The sequence below is a fragment of the Brienomyrus brachyistius genome, unplaced genomic scaffold (genome assembly GCF_023856365.1).
Source record: "Brienomyrus brachyistius isolate T26 unplaced genomic scaffold, BBRACH_0.4 scaffold32, whole genome shotgun sequence".
Classification (NCBI taxonomy): Eukaryota; Metazoa; Chordata; class Actinopteri; order Osteoglossiformes; family Mormyridae; genus Brienomyrus; species Brienomyrus brachyistius.
Genome location: NW_026042307.1, coordinates 2,315,511 through 2,328,085, shown reverse-complemented (window position 1 = coordinate 2,328,085; position 12,575 = coordinate 2,315,511). Strand labels below are relative to the sequence as shown.

At 38.4% G+C, this 12,575-nt stretch overlaps 1 protein-coding gene across 1 annotated transcript in view; it reads left to right on the top strand.

Moving 5' to 3' along the window:
• The window catches only part of LOC125721159 (BTB/POZ domain-containing protein KCTD8-like), a 45,928-nt gene that overhangs the window by 14,930 nt on the left and 18,423 nt on the right, over positions 1–12,575 (top strand). The gene's annotated exons all lie outside the window — the stretch shown is intronic.

Here is a 12,575-nt window from a genome sequence, read left to right as displayed (position 1 = left end):
GCTGCTGTCAATCTGAACATTACCAAGATTTTGTGACAATTCTGTCTTCCTCACAACACTCTAATGATTATTATTGAAGTTTCATTCTGTTATTCAAAAGAGAGATTTTCAGGGTCTGACAGAAAGTAAAGCTGAAAACACAACACGGATCACCCCTTGTCTCCAATGCTCCAATGATAAGAAGTTGGCTTCCATGGCAGGTATCCATTAGATCTTTGACTTTCCTTCTGAGAGCATACTGTACTGTGATATTCATATATCAGTGTTCTTCACTTACAATATCTCTCCCCAAGGTACAAATTGAAAATATATCATTGTGTTGTGTTCTTTTTCCACAAAAAAACTAAGGATTGAGAACAAAATTGATTTAAAATGTAGTGATTGAACAGCTGATTGCTATATGCAATTTAAAATGTGAAGCCTCTAACTCTGTAAATCTGGCTCAGTGACACCCATTGAAGCAGAAACTCTGTTCTTTTGTTGCCTTTTCATCTACAGTCTAATTTACTCTTTTGTGAATCAGAAGCTCCGTTCTTCCTATTCTTCACTGATGGTTTCATAGTGACAACCAGTCGCATTTGTGAATTTGTATCCGGAAGGTTGCCAGATTGTGTGCCAAAAAGAACATCGTACTCTGCTGCTGGAACTCTCTGTCCTTGTCAAGTAAACTCCATGAATCCTTGGTATATTATTTTCTAAAGAAGAAAAATCTGGAAAAAAGATGAATTTCTTTATTTTCTTAGAAAAATGAATCCTTTTCACTGCCAGTTAAAAGCATTTGTCACACTTCAAGGAGGCACGGAACGGGGAAACATGAGCAGGAGTCGCAGGATTTGGGGAACGAGGGATTTATTAGGGAAGTAACATTGAACACAAAGAAAAAGCAGACTGTAACGTCAATGACAGGACTGGGGAAACATACTAGAATGCGGACTTAAATACACAGAGAAACAGCTGGCAACACGGGGATTCAACATGAGGTAGCGAGGGAGCATGGTGCACAGGAGAATCTGACAAGCAGGGCATGACACATTTTTTATTTTTTATCTAGTGTCATAGGTATTCAAAGACTGTCCCTCTCCACTAGCCATCACTATGAATTCCACTAACATGTCAATACGGATTCTTCCATGAAGAGGCCATTTTAACCAGTGATTTTTATTTTGTTTTTAATTGTCAGTAGGTCCTTGAGTAATTTTGCAAAACGTTTTTGAATTTCAAAAGCATTTCTATTATTTCTGTGAGCCACATTATGTCAAACTACAAATTAATACACCTGTATTTGAAGAGTTTATTTCCAAAATGCATCACACTCCATTTTACTAATCTCAGTTAAAATATACCCATGAAGTAGCTGGGCATCCAGCATCAGAAAATTCTGAAATCTCCCTATATCCTCTACTAAACACACTGCAAGTGCAGTAAAACCTCAGATTGTGAGCATAATTTGTTCTGCTAACGTGCTCGTAATCCAAAGCACTTGTACATCAAAGCGAATTTTCACATTAGAAATAATGGAAACTCAAATGATTCATTCCACAACCCAAAAATATTCATATAAAAATGACTAATACAAAATATAAAGTAAAAATACATAAAAAATTAACCTACACTTTACCTTTGAAATGAATTGTGGATGATGTGAGGGAGACAAGAGAGAGGAGAGGAGGAGGGTTATTTTGTAGAACGACTTTCACTATAACTAACAGAATCACTGCTATCTCTTGGCTCACTGGAATCTTTTTCTTTTTGTGTGACTTTCCAATGGCTGCTTTTGCCTCCTTTTCGATTTTGTGGAAATGTGGACATTGCATTGTCGTTAAACAGATTCATCGCTTGCACTGCTACACCCTTATTCGGAAAGTGCTTTTCTACTAAATTTTAACTACGAGTTACGAGTGAAGGACGCTGACTGAGACCGAGCATGGGAGACAATTACCCACAATCCCACAGCGAGAGAGAAAGAAAAAGGGAGAGAAGAACCATTGGTTCAGTTGTGATCATGTGACGCTTGGCAGACAAAAAGTGTACATAATACTCGTATTGCAAGACGTCACTCGTTTATCAAGTTAAAATTTATTAACATTTTTTGCTCGTCTTGCAAAACACTTGCAAACCAGGTTATTCGCAATCCGAGGTTTGACTGTACTCTTTATTTGCAAAATGCGTTGTACACCAACTCCAATTAATTACAAAATGCATCATTCCTTCGAAGCCAATCAGCGCCCATTAAAGATGCGTTTTACATCACAACCTCCCCTGTTTTTGGTTCTAAAACATAATGATCAAGAGCCCATGCAGTCCCAAAAAAATACATTTGTTATTATATTGTGTGCAGAAGGTATGAATGTTGCACACTGTCACTGTCTCTTGCTGTTTTAGAGTTATTATAACAGTTATTGTGCTATGAATTTACACTCGGGGCACCTCACTGTAAGTTAATGTGAAGTGTACATGCCTACATTCAAAAATTAATAAAAATTTGCCAGTAAAGAAATCTGGAAACACAAGGGATGTGCAAGAGTCATCATTATCAACTGCTGAACCAATGCCTCATTAGAGCTGAAATAGGCTGTTTTCATGGCAATTAATAACAATAACACAAATAATGAAAGGGTTTGAATCGCAAAAAGTATTGGTGTACATCAGTGTCTCAGTACTGGACATCAACAGTCTGTGATTAAAAACCGCTTGGACTACTTTTATTAAAACATATTACAACCGGAAAAAACAATACTGAATATGAGGCAAACTATATCAGATATTTTAAGATTGAAGTAAAATTTTATGAGGTGTGTTCACTGCTCCATGTTCACATATGTGTTCAATACCCTGATTATGTTCTGTGCAAAAGATTTAAAAATATATTATTGCAGCATCGGAATATGTGGTATTTTGTAAAAAAAAAAAAAAAAAAAAAATGGATAAAATATTTAGGGGAAATGTTATAATTATAGTGAATACATAGTTCAAAGAAAATTTTAGTATCTATGTTGGATGTTTTTCATTTTGATAGTTTTAATAATTATGTGAAGTTGACCCTTTCAGTTAATTTGCTAATTTGCATAAAAATTCCATTGTTTTTTAATTTGACAAAATGGATATGATTCACTTTGCAAATGCACTCATTTGTAAAATTTAAAACACACACACACACACACACACACACACACATAGGTTTGTAATTATATTTTTGTGGGGATTCTCCATTCATTTCTAGATGGAAAACTTTAATCCCAATATGACGACCTTAACCCCTACCCAGTTAAGTAACTTAACTAAATACAGTACAAGACTTTTGGTATTTTTAGATTTTTTCTTTTTTTTTTAGTTTTTTTTTATTGCATTCACAGATCTTTGTGCGGACCTCAAAAAAATAGTCCCTAAAACATCAAGAAACAGGTTTTTTAATCACATTGTGGTGTACATTTGATCCCCACAATGTAGTATAATATATAATGATATAGTGAATATACTGAAATTTCCTGAATTCTCAAACTGTAGGCTCCTAAGAGTGACAAAAGATTTCATTATGTCAGAAAGTAAAATATAGTGAGAGAAATGTGTGTATTTGTCTCATTAGTATTCAGAATGCCAAACTCAGTATTTGGTGGAAGCGCATTTCTTAGTAATTAGAGGTAATGAGAAAACTGAGGCTTCAAACCCTAGGTAGGATTAAGGTGTGCTGTCAGTCAACGTCTTGATTAACCCCATGGAAATTGGAATACATCAATATGCGAATGACAGTGCACAGTAATCCCACCCACTATGAGCACTGAAGGCATATTGCTTGAATCACTAATCGAAGTCTTCTTGAGGAAGTCTTATAAGCTTCACATGCTAACTGGCAACAGGTTTTGTGGTTTCTGCTTCTCAGATTAGCTCTGGGTCGCTCAGGTAGCTTTGCGATCGCTACACAGAGTATATTTCAGTTCTTACCCCAGATCCTGCAAAACAGTACCATAACTGGGCCTCTAACCTAACTGGAAGCTATATTTACTTGTACTATTAAAGTTCTTACAGTTCATATTTTTGTCTGTTCTTAAAATCGGTGTTCTAATATTGAATTTGCACTCCACTTTGAATGATGGGATACCATTGCCCAAGCAATGCTGCATGCTGCTTTTGCAGAAAACATTGCAATGTTTAGACTAAAATATTAGTTTTTTAAACATACAAACTTCTGGCATGAAAATGCTTAAAGAAAATTAGGTTCTCGTAGATACATGCTGGAAATGAATCTATGCAGAATAACACAATTCTTATAAAATGTACTCATTAGAAAATCTTCCCCACTTTTACATTGCATAAAATTATATTTCTATTACTTCTAGGCCAGCTTTTTCATTTGTTCCTTGTGTCTGGTCTCATCTGACATCTGTGGCACATTTTGAGAGAATTGCTGAGGAGATTTATTCATTCTCTAATAACTGCATCCTTATTAGCCAGGCACACATTTTGCTACAGCAGTGTCCTGATTCTCACTAATGCCCATTCTCCTATCTCAGCCACTGAGATATCCACAGGCTTCCATGTCAGTTTTCCAGGTCTGGCTCTCCTTCTGGAGGAACGGCAGTGTGATTTAATAGACTATGAAGTGTCTTCAGAAACCAGCAAATTTTCCGCACTTTGCGCATTCTGTGGTTTTTGGTGGTTTGACAAGTGAAATTTAGCATGCATGACTCATGATGGATTCACAAAGAAATAATGCAAACAACTGGGCTGGTTTCAGTATTAATAGCCTTTTTGTTTAGTTTTTATCATTTTTGATTTTAATGTGCTCTCATTACCGCATCTTTGCATTATCTGTGTAACAGCAGCCCCATGAAATTTTATCTTTTCATCGCTCTCTGGACAGACCTGCCAGCATGGTGCATGTCCCTCAGGTTGAACCTTTAATCAGCTCGGACAATAAAAGTAAGACATGACATGTCATTTCCAGCAGCTGCAATAATTACAAGAACATATGTCATATACATATATGAAATGCTGTGGATGTATTTATACACACCCACACACACACACATACACACAGGTTTGTAATTATATCTTTGTGGGGACTCGCCGTTAATTTTTATAGGGAAAACTCTAATCCCAACATGACGACTTACTTAAACCCCTACCCAGCCCTAACCTTAACCATAAGTAACCAAACAAAATACGAGACACAAACACACATTATGTTCTTATATATATTCTTATATACAATATTTTTCAGATCTAATTTACTATATGCATGTGAGATATGATTTTTACCTTGACAAGCCCATAATTTCTTAGAAGTAGATGAGATTTTTGTCAGATGCTAATTATTATTATTTTATTTTTGGGGCGAGGGTACAGAATCTATAAAACTGACACTGGAATATTGTTTTTCACAAGTTTTTCAGGAACAAATTTATGAGTCAAACCCTTTGTACTTTGTTCTTTGCTGTTGCAGAACAGGCTATGGCAATATAGCCATCTTCAAAGCACGATTTTCACATTCCTCTACAGCAGTGGTTCTCAAACTCGGTCCTCAAGCCCCACTGCCCTGCTTGTTTTCCAGCTATTCCTGCTCTACACACTGCTGATTACCTGGATCAGGTGTGTTCAGTCAATCAGCAGTGTGTGGGGCAGGAATAGCTGGAAAACAAGCAGGGCAGTGGGTCCCAAGGACCGAGTTTGAGAACCACTGCTCTACAGAGACAGAAGACTTCTCCATTTTATTTTATTTTATTTTATTTTTACAAAAAGGATAAATTGTGAGCACAAACTCCTGGCTTACAGCCTTCTGACAGTATTACAACAAACATGTGCCGCAAAGCAGATTCCCCTCATTGAGGCATACCTGCCTTGCTCTCATGCTTTAGAGGCAACAGAAGTGTAGAAAGACACCATGAAACAGAACGAGAACCCTCTCAGTGCATTTCCTCAGCACACATTTTACTCCTTACCACAAATTTCATACAACAAAAGTTATTTTGCTGAAGCAATTGAAGGGGAACTGACACTAGATAGGAACCCAATTCTACCTGATGTCCGACTGAAAATTTTATTTTGAATCCTGATTCTTATGGTGCCCCAAGTCTTCTGTCTTACAGCCAGTATTTCTGTAGGGTTGCCTTTTGCAGACTTACTTTTCAATTATAGATCAGTATCGTACAGTTTTTTTTTACTCTGTCCCTCTCCTTGAGCAGAGGGCAAAACTCTTTAATCTCACTCTAGCCTAAAGTCAAAAACATTCAAATTTGCCAAGATTTTATGTGGTCCTTGGATCCCTGAGGCATTTATATGTTTCATCACATCATATAATAAGTTCTCCTTTCTATCTTCTACACCTACCATTGGCCAGACAGAGAGCCGATAATAATGAAGACAAAAAAAATTAAGAATGTCAAAATGTCTCCATTCTAGCAAGTGTCTAGGTGAGGGTTATCTCTTAAATATCACCCCAGGCATGATAACTTTCTGCTGGCCTTGTGAATTTTGTTGTGCATTAAATGATTTCATTAGAGATGTGACTCTCTGTCGAATACCCAGCTTCTTAACATTCCCATTATACTCTTCACTAGTTCCATCATTTCAGCTCAGCCTCTTTGTTGGGACTTGTTTGATTCTTCCAATAGCCCAGAGGGGTATTACACTAAAATACAAAGCACCTTAATGCAGTTAAAACATTTAAACCTTTGCTTTATTACTAATACAGTAATATCTGCTACATTTATATGATTATTTTACTGTTTCAAACATCAGTACATGTAGAAACAGCTATTGTTTCATTTGTAAGGGGAAACTTTGAATATGTGGTTATTCAAATAAATAAAATGGGTTTTTTTTTTAAAAAAAACTGCTACATTGGCCATACACTTGGCTCACCTTCTGTTTTTCAGTGGAAAAAAACAAATTAATTTAATATTTGATTAAAAATTAAATTGTGTATAAGAACAATTGACAATAACTGTATTAATAATTAAAGCATAAATTTCTATTTAAGATAATAAGCCAATTGGACAGCAGGCTACACTAAACCTTGAAATTAACATTTTCTCCATTATTATTGTTTAATTATTTTAGTTTACTTTCATTCTCTTGAATGTCTGCCTTTAATGCAGCTGTAGATTTCAGAATGGAGATAGCCATAAACAGTAATACTATATTTATCCCTGTCTAGTAGCCTGCTAAATGGATTACATGCATGCCTATCTGTCAGCTTAGGACTGCTACATTATAAAACCATTTTCTCCTGTTCACATATATACAGGACATACACACGCAAAGCATTTACATCTTTATGGCGAGATACAGAAAGACGACGATTGTGAGGGATGAATGCCGACCGACCCCTGACAATACATAAAAATGTCCCCCGGAGATGAATCCTCTAGGTGTTTTCATTTCCACGAAGCTAAACTTATTATGAGACAACCAGAAGTAGAACAGGCAGCCTAATGTAAGAGCATCATTCAGTTCATGAGCAACTACAGCAAATAGGTCTGTTAGCAAAGTTATTCTCATAGTCATTATCACACGCTATTGTGACTTTTAATTTGAAAGACAGAGTACCCAGACAGAAGCCAGATTAACTAATTATTTTAGTACGGTTTGATGCTGGGCTGTACAGAGACTTTTTGAGGGGCAGGTGGTAAAAGGCACCAACAGGGGGGTAGAGGGATTGGTGACGGCAGGGGGGCTGGCGTTTTGTTAAATCCATAAGATAAAAAAGAATGCCTTCAAAGAGAGGCATTTTTAATAGTCCCCCTCCCCCTTTACATGTCCCTGGTGATGGCAGGGTGGCTCAGTGTGCACTGTGACCACCAGGGTTGAGAGTTTGCTTCCTAGCTCTAGCGCTGATTGAGGAATTGGTGCCTCTTTGTTACAGTGCATGCTTTTAGTGTGTGTATCCCATGACATGGACTGATGTGCCATCCAGACTCATTCACTGTGCTTCACTGCAGCCTTGCCTTGGATGTGGTTATGGAGGCCAGATGGACATATAGACTCAATTATACTTATGGATTATTGCATCATAAAGAGTCAGTGAGACCTTGCAGCTTGTCGGAACTTATTTCTGAACAGATGTGATTATGGGATTCTGTGTAATATATGAGTCCTTTATTCTGCAAGCACAGTCTAAATGATCAACTACCTCAGATTATAGTTATATACAGATGAAATACCTAACAAAGGAATTAACAAGAGAACCTACTGATTTTTTTTTCTCAAAGTGACCGGTCATATCATCCTTGTACTAATTAAATTAGCAGAATTTCAGATATTTATGTCAAGAGTCTCTTGTGTGACAGGCGATGCTCAGGAGTTGCAGGTTTGATTATGTGATGTACCCTTTGGTAGGCATGAATGGGAATATGCCAGGTTTAGTAATGATGCAAGGCTTGGAATATTGGATGAAACATTTTAATGGACATCTATATACAGGAAATAAAATAGTCAGCTTTTTGGGTCACAAATGCCATACCAAAATAGCCCCCACCATTCGGTGATATGGATTCCCTGTTATAAACTAGGCCACAGTGGGGTTTTAAATGCCTCTTGGCACTTGTCCACCTTGGAGTGTGGTTGGCCTGATAAGCACACGTTTCAGCAGCTGGGAGACGACGGGAGAGTGGGACTTAGTGTGCCAACTCTTGCATGCTCACTCCATACAATGCTAACTCTGTACCAGCTCACTCGGAAATATCCAGGCTGAGTTAGGAATGTCAGTCGAACTTCTCCAAATGGTGCAGCTTGTGGCGTGGAGCGTTAAGGTCCATAAAAAGCCCCATGGAAATATTCCTGCTGTGGCGGCAGGTCACGTGCACGCAGCGCGGCAGCATCTCCAGTCAAACTGAAACATTCACTTTGCCCTTATTTAGCTAGTCTTTCTCTGGGTCACCTCCAGGGCCCCCGAGAAGATTCCGCTCCCCCTTTTCAGGTTTCCAAGCAGTACTTAGAAGCTCCATTCAAAACCTTTCACCCTCCTCCACTGTGAAGCAAATTAGCTGCCATTTCACAGGGCTGCACTCTGAAGTGTGTTTCGGTGCCCTTTCATGGCAATTCGGCTGATTGGATGATTGCGCTGTTCTACACACTGCACCCAGAGCAAATCTTTTCATGTTAAAAAAAAATTTAAATTCAAAAAGTTTTACATTTTGGAGTCGCTGCAGTGATAATGTATTACATTTTCCTTTCTGAACTACTAATTGCAGTTTCCTCTGCAGAACGTTTCTGAATTTTTAAGATACTGATTTAATGTTTTGAACCAAAATCAGTGGTATTTTGTTGCTGTATGTGCTGGCACAGTGTACAGAAACCTTTTTAGTTGTTCTTTTCAAATTTTCATCTTCTACTTCTAAAATAAATAAGTCTATTAGGGCCCTTGTAAGAGTATAGATTTTTCTAAGGTCTCAGCTAAATGCACGTATTATGCCAAGTTTCTGAACAGCTTAATCTTTAGCATCCTGGCGCTTTTTATTTCCCAAAAAAGCACTGATTGAATAAAGCTACAGCCTTGGATATGTGCCAGACAATAAAAACCGACCCTTTAGTTAGGGCTGGTCAATGCTAAAGGCGACACCAGCGATCACCTAGGCTGCTAGATTGTAAGGGGTGCCATCTTGCCAGCCAGTTTCACTTTGCCTTGGATGGGGGGCACTGGCGGCGGTACTGGCGTAGATCACCATATAGGCCAGGAACGGAACTAAACAAATTAAATGAAAGTGCAGTGTAACATTTCCAGTGCAAAACAGCCAACAGAGGAATGATATAGAAGTACACAAGACAAAGTTTGGCAGTATGTTAGCAGCGTACAGTATGTAATTGAAGCATGGCAGCAGTGTATTACATAAGTGCAGAAAATGCCAGTCCATTGCACTCAGCATGCACAGAGGTAATTCAGAGATGCCTATTTGCTTAACTGCATGTCTTTGGATTGTGGAAGGAAAGTAAAAACCCATGTAAGAGGGGAACATGCAAACACACACACACACACAATACAGGACTCATAGCCCAGCAGTCCTAGCCACTTTGCCTTCCAATATTTATATCATATACCTATATTTGCAATATATACAAACATATATACATATATACATATGTGCTTATATATTTTAAATCACATAATAGATTTGTAGGGGTTGTGGTACTGTAACTGAAAAAGCAATAATATTGTTTTGAGAAAAAATGAAAGAAAAATAGCACATGTTATCTAGTCATGTTTTATCTAGCGGGAAATTTAGCTAAATAGAAAGAGGTGGTGTTGTGAAGACAAGAAGACAGACACTGATGCGGATCAGCTTCAGGAATTCCCATTTATTAAGTATTAACAACAAGATGTAGGTGGATCTCCAGTTCCACACTGGAGTTCCAGGAATTGTGGTTGCAGGGTTCCAAAACTGAAGACGGCGAAGGTAACCAGGGCGCTGAACCAAAATCCGTAGTTGGTCTTCCAAGTGGGGTCAGGCAATCGGCGTCGGTAACAGGAGGGCAGATGCGTAGAGTGAGGTCAGGGTTCCAGGCAGGGGTCGAGCGTTAGGCAACGGTACAGAGGGGAACAGGCAGAAACTCAGGATCTAGGAAGCGTAGCAGACGTCAGAGCACCAACAATCAGACACAGGAAAAAACACTCGAACTCGGGGCACACCATGAAGATCTTGCACAGATCAGAAAACTGGGTTGCCAGATAAAGCGCATAAAAACAAGGAGAAACTAGCAGCAGCTGTGAGAGGAGTGTCCAAAACCGGAGCAACCGGCAAAACTAGAAAAACTGGACAATAGGGCACGAAGCCTCGGGGAAGCCCTATTGGTCAAAATCCCCAGGGGGGTGTGGCTGAGATGGCAATGGGGATTCTCCAGCGCGATCCATGACAGGTGGCTGTTAAAAGGATGGATGCAGTGAGTTTAATAATGGATCCCATAGCTGACAGGAAATATCCTCTCCTCCTTTGTCACTTTTATTACTAACATCATTTTTCCTACAGCAAAAAAAAACCTTTATTTCAATCTTTCAATCCAGGCTGACAGTATATAAGACATTCTGTAAACTACTGTAGGATTTTCCCCAAATATGCAATCAGCACTGCATATCAATTGATTAAAGTTTCAGTTTTGAGAATACTATAGGAATCAGTCTCACCCCATAGCCCCCGTCATCAGAAATACAGTTTGAAAGGAAACAAAACCTTATAACTTATTATTTGTCTGTTGTCCACTGGGTCTTTCAGTCATCTATGCTTTTATGCTTTAGACTTTTCACGTTTGTGTTTTTCTTAGTTTCTGTAAATATCATTCTTTAAACTCACCAAAAACTCATCTGTTTTGCATAAGAGTGCAAGACTGTTCCAGTTTTTTAATTATTTGCAGAAATGGGCATTTTCAGGTGAGTAGCTATTTTGTAATACCCACTCAATAAACCCCTCCCTCATTTATGTTCTCTTATCTTTCCAATGTGGATGGATGTCTAAGGGAATCTGGCCTTTGTGTCACCTCGTGTTTGTATCCTAGGTAATCAGGAAGTCATAGATTGCAGCTTGAAGATTCCTGTTCACTCCAATCAACTCAAAGATGTACAATTTACAGGGGAAACATGCTTCAGTTATTTTGTGTTCACTATGATTTCCAGCGGTGCCAATAATCGTGGCACACGTGTTTTTGTTAATAACTATTATTAATAATAATTATTTCTTGATGAAGCATTTGTTTTTCTATGAATAAATATATTTCAATGGAAGGTTGAATTTTTCTCATTTTTTCTAACCTTTTTTACAAATCTTTACAAGGGGTGCCAATAATTGTGGAGGGCAGTGTAAACAAATTTCCTTTGACTGCCTAAGACTTTTGCACAGAAGTGTATATACATGCAACTCAGGAGAGGGATATCTATAAATATTACATAACATTAAACATTAGTAACAATACCAAGCAAAAACACTGCGGTCCACACCTTTTCAGCAGGCCCTTTAGGCTATAATCAGTTAGCATGTTGGTGGTTTGATAAATCTGTGGGAAGACTTGGCAAACAAAAGTTTAGCATCCTTATTTGCCTCAATGTTTATCTGACTCCTAGTCCTCTTGGCTGGGTCTCTGACTATTTGGAATCAATATGTTTCTGAGAAGCGCCTACTAATGTTTATACCGTGTATGTATAGTTTGGTTTTAAAATGATTTTAAGAATAAACATTTGGGCCTTGTCCTCTGCTTTCTGTGTATTTAGTGCCCTTCATTTTTGGTTCGTTTGCAGTTGGCCCTATTCCCTGGCCCCAGCTCAGTATCTATAAAAATCTACAATGGTTCATAATGCACATTTTTTACCCTTCAGGATCACCACAGAACCCAGTGCTGCTGGTAATTACTATCGAAAATCTCAGATATGTGACACATGAAGACTGGCAGACCTTTTGTGGAAGGCCAGGGGTACAGCGAGCCCCCAGTGAATTTGTGTTGCTTGTTGGCCCCTCCTCTGCGTGACTGATGGTGATTGGCAATGACAGGCGCAGAGAAGTGATTTTCTCAGGCTTTTCTACATTTTTTTCTCGCTAAGATCAAGCTTGTCTATAGGTCCGCCTCTCCACGGCTTCTCGCAGGGGGGGCGGTGCCAC